This window comes from Oncorhynchus keta, unplaced genomic scaffold (genome assembly GCF_023373465.1).
Source record: "Oncorhynchus keta strain PuntledgeMale-10-30-2019 unplaced genomic scaffold, Oket_V2 Un_contig_26212_pilon_pilon, whole genome shotgun sequence".
Taxonomy (NCBI): Eukaryota; Metazoa; Chordata; class Actinopteri; order Salmoniformes; family Salmonidae; genus Oncorhynchus; species Oncorhynchus keta.
In genome coordinates this window covers 54450-59623 of record NW_026284845.1, presented here as the reverse complement: position 1 = coordinate 59623, position 5174 = coordinate 54450, and the positions used below count along the sequence as shown (strand labels likewise).

Genomic DNA, 5174 nt, shown 5'->3' with positions numbered 1-5174 from the left:
TTTTTTTGGTTGCAGGTAGATTCTTTGGTTCCAAGTAGGCTAGAACCCTTTTGGGTTCCATGGTAGATCCTTTCGCATAGGGTTCGATTCCCGGGACCACCCATGGAATGTATGCACACATGACTGTAAGTGCTTTGGATACGTCAGCTAAATGGATATATTATTATTATTACCTGGAAAAAGCGGGTTCTACCTGGAACCAAAAAGGGTTCTACCTGCAACCAAAAAAAAGGTCAATGGGGACAGCTGAAGAACCCTTTTGGAACCCTTTGTTCTAAGTGTGTATTTGAACAGTGGACTTCGAGTTCACTGTGTCTGTGACTCTGTCTTATTTGAGCTAGACATTACACTTGAACATCAGGAGAGTGCAATGTCAGCGAGTCCATTATGAAATGTTGCTATGTATCAGAAAAATAATGACACATAAACCACAATGTGACTTGTACATTGGGTAATTGTTCTTACCTCTTCTGCATTTAGTGTTAGGGAATTTACAGTATTTCACGAGTTTATGGAAAATGTATTCAATCACATGTATTTCATTACCTTTTTTAATATGTATGTATATATATTTTTATTTTTTTACCTTTATTTAACTAGGCAAGTCAGTTAAGAACAAATTCTTATTTTCAATGACGGCTAGGAACAGTGGGTTAACTGCCTGTTCAGGGGGCAGAACGACAGATTTGTAACTTATTAGCTCGGGATATGAACCTTTCGGTTACTAGTCTAACCACTAGGCTACCCTGCCACCCCATATATATATATATATAATGGACAGTAAACCTAACACAAAGAGCCAACTAGCGAACTTCAAGTAGCAAACTTGAATCATCAAACATGAGATTACTACCACTTCTTGACAAAACACACCATAGTCATGTGATTGTGCAGTGTCGTTTACACAGAGTCTGGATTTCAACACTCCTCCCTCTGCTCCCCAGAGTGCTGAAGTTACACTGTCATGTTTAGTTAGTGCTGACTTCTGATCCCTCCTCCTAGCCCTACATTCCTGTCACCATTCCATGTTGTTCCTAAGTTGCTCTGTCATGATTAGTCTAGTCCCCTCCATACTCCCCGTTGTCCATTGCTATTCCTCTTACTCCTCCCTCTTGTTTCCAGGGTGGTAAAAAGTGAGTCATGTTTACTCTTGGTCCCCCCTCCCTCCAGTTTTCATTTATATTCTTAAAGTTGCCCTGTCATGTTAAGCGCTGGTCCCTCCTCCAGTTTTCGATTTATGTTCCTAAAGTTGCCCTGTCATGTTAAGCATTGGGCCCTCCTCCCTCCAGTTTTCCATTTCTATTCCTAAAGTTGCCTTGTCATGTTAGCGCTTGTCCCTCCTCCCCCAGTTTTTCCATTACTAGTATTCCTAAGTTGCCCTGTCATGTTTGGTCTAGTCCCTCCTCCACAATGTTCCCATAGCTGTTTCTAGCAGAGCTGTTGTTGAGTCAGGTTTACTGCTTCCTGTTTCTCTCAGCTCAGCTAACCCGTGAAAGAGAAGAAGGGAGGGAGGAGGGGAGGACAGTATAAAGAGGTAGACCGGAGAGGAGGCACACAAAGTAAGGATTGTACACTTAGGAAAAAGAAAGAAAGAAAGAAAGAAAGAAAGAAAGAGAGAGAAAGAGAAGGAAGACAGTCTCTCATTGTGGGAATATAACAACAAAGAAAGGACCAACTATTGGAATAACTTGTGAACTGGTGAGTGAAAAACTGATTTACAATTTGACTTTTTGTGCCATTTCTGGGTCATAGCTTTCAGTCATAACTTTCTATAGCAACTGACATTGCAATTCCTGTTTGAGTCATATAGCAACATGCAAGTATCTGATGTGTGATCATTTTTAAAGGCTTATTGTCAACATGTCATGTTTATACGGTTTATACTGTGTTATAGCTCAGACAGTATGGCAGCGTATTATCTCAGTCATATTGATGCTTTTCTCTGTTGTGTACACAGATATGGAGACAGACAAGAAGATGCAGACACAAGTGGAGCTCTGGACAGGTAAAGGCTGCAGTATACATACTACTGATTTCTGTGTTTGATTGAACTTAGCAGACAGTTAACATCGCTGTCTCTGTGCTGGTCTCTACCAAGCATATGAAGATCTCAGACAAACTAAACTGTTTCTTGTGTTATTAAGTGGCTTAGAAACATGCTGCTTTTTGCAAGAGGCAGCGTTTCATGGGGTGTTCTTCTGGTAGGTGTCTATTGCTCTGATCTGCTTGCCGTCCCACCTGCAGTATCTTATCCCCATTAGCAGTTAGCCTCCATTGATAGACCCGTGTTGGTTTTCCACCTCTAAGTGATATGTCACCCAGCTGTCCTCATATGTCAGTGGGCATTCCCCCTCTCATCCTTCTGTCAATCATCACTCAGTGTGTAAGACAGTCTTTATCGTTGAAAACAGAAGTTAACATGACCCCCCATCTCTCTCTCTCTGTGTGAACAGAATGCTGTAACTTTACAGGTTGAATACAGGGTTAATGTGTTTTCCTCTCTCCCACAGTGATCTGTCTGAGCAGATTAAGGCTGTGACCAAGGACAGCCATGTCAGAGCAGAGAACACTGAGCTGATGCTGGCCTACCAGAGAGGAAACGTCAGTCTGACACAGTACAAGGTAATCAATCATTAACATATCATTAACAGAGGCAAGATTCATCTCTGTTTAAACCTCTTCTGCATGTTAGTAAATGGAGATACTAGCAAGTACAACGCAATTAGTCTTATGATTCCTTATCTACACTGTTCCCATCAGTTGATCCGAATGTTCCATGTGGACATGCAACATTTTAAGAGCTGGAGCGCCATGCATCATCATGCTCCATCATTCTATCATGCTGCTATCAACTGTTGTGGGTCAAGGTACTGTGTTTTGTGTATAATCGATATTGAGACTAACCCTAGTTTATATCCTTTCCTTGTCTCCTTTCCTCAGCTTCTCCTGTGCTCCCTCTATGAGATCTATCAAGCACTAGAGGAAGCTCTGGACAACAACTCCAACCACCACGAGTGTCGCGCCTATATACTTCCCCCTGGAACTGGCACGGCTGGAGTCAGTGGAAGGGACCTGGAGCATTTCTATGGGCAGGACTGGAGAGAATTGTTGTACCGGCTGCCACTAAAATATATGCCCATAGACTCAGACAGGTGTGTATTAAACTGGATTGGTCTGTGGAAGTTGAATCGTACCATAATGCTTTATAACAGGGTTTCCCCAACTCGGTCCAGGGGGCCTCCCCTGGTGCACATTTTAGTTTTTTCCCCAGCACCACACAGCTGATTCAAATAATTACCTCATCATCAGCACTTTGATTATTTGAATCATCTGTTTAGTGCTAGGGGAAACTAAACGTGCACCCAGAGGAGGCCCCCTGAACCAGTTTAAAAACCCTGCCTTATGTAACCATGAAGGGGCAAATGAGGTTTCAAAATCCAATGTAAATTCAACCAAATGTTAGTTGAGATAATAAAAATTGTAAAAAATTGGTTACTTGGAATGGGTTTATAGTGCATTCACACCAGTGACTGTACTGACTCTCTCTCTCCTTCTCTCCTTCCCTCCACAGATCGGCGAAGACAGCCTGAGTATCTAGTGGCCCACGCGTACACCCGCTACCTCGGCGACCTATCTGGCGGACAAGTCCTTGGCCGTATTACTCAGAAGTCTCTGGGGCTGAAGGGTGGCGAGGGTCTGTCGTTCTTTTCCTTCCCGGGCGTGAGCAGCCCCCAACCTGTTCAAACAGCTGTGGGAGTAGAATGAACAGCATAGAGCTGGAGGAGGAGGAGAGGAAAGGAATGCTGGAGGAGGCTGTCAGAGCCTTCGAGTTGAACATCCAGGTGAGGAGGAGGAGGAGGAGAGGAGAGGGAGTGGAGGAGGAGAGGATGGAGGAGAGGAGTGGAGGATGAGGGGGTGACGAGGAATAGGGAAACAGGACAGTCATGGTTTAGGGGGGATAAGGTTAGATATTAGGGTTGGTGTTCAGCTATAAGCTAAGTGAAGTGCCATTTTTTTTTTTTTTATGACCTTCTTGGCTCTTCGTACATATGATGACTGACTTTTGACTGATGTCTTGCCTCTGTCTGTGATGCAGGTCTTTGACGATCTTCAGAAGATGGTGTCTGTGACAGAGAGGAAAAGTGAGGTCATGCATACGACAACCAGAAATAGATGCACAAGACACACGTCGACACATTCCAAACTGGCTGATGGTAAGTTACGCACACACAGACTATACACACACACACACAGGCATAGACACACACACATGCATAGGCACATGCATGTGCGACATATGCACGCACACAGACACCACACGCACGGACACACACACGACTTAATATGATGACAGTGATATTTAGTACTTCTGCAGTTAGTGTGTTAGATAATACTAATAATTCCTCCTTTTCTCAGGAGAGAAACTGACTGCTAGATCCTTCAGATCCAGACCAGTCTGGTCTGCATCACCCCTCTTCAGAATGGTGCTGGGGATCTGTGTCGCCCTGGCAACGGTTGGCATGGGAATGTATGCTTTTAAAGTTGTAAAGTGTTTTCAGCAAAGTTGAATCAAATCCATAACAGAATTACCCTAGACCTAGATGATGTTTGGGAGTATTTTTGTACTTTAAAGACTTTAAAGAGAATGAAGGACCCCATATTGTATAATGTTGTTAATCCTAAATAGTTTTAAAAAGTTGTTAAAAAAGGAAATACTGTACAGAAGTAAGTAATAACTTAGTAATATAAATTCTTATAGTTCCTGTGTTGTATGTAGCCACATTAAACTATGAGTTAGGATGTGTATGGTATTGATACATGTCCGTGTGTCTGACTGGCAGTACTGACTCAATGTCCACCAGTATAAAATCACTAGTACACTAGAAATAGACTAGTACTCACTGAACATTTAGTGACATTTCTGAATCATTTATCAATGTCACTGTGAAAATGAAGAGCAAAAATGAAATCTATCTTTTTCATTTACAATCTCAAGATGTAGCCATTACTACTGTAATATTTCTACCTGTCAAATCCATTTTTGTAAAGTCAGTTATACTGTTTGTGAAATTTGTTCAACAAAAATATTTGTATATATTGTATATATTTGTACATTTTTAATAAAAAGTATACCATGTGGGGTATAAAATGCACAGATCATTTCTTCATCGTCT

The 5174-nt window shown here is 42.1% G+C and overlaps 1 pseudogene; it reads left to right on the top strand.

Moving 5' to 3' along the window:
* Positions 1-2487: 2487 nt before the first annotated feature.
* LOC127922540 (heme oxygenase-like) lies at positions 2488-4568 on the top strand (annotated as a pseudogene).
* Positions 4569-5174: the final 606 nt, after the last annotated feature.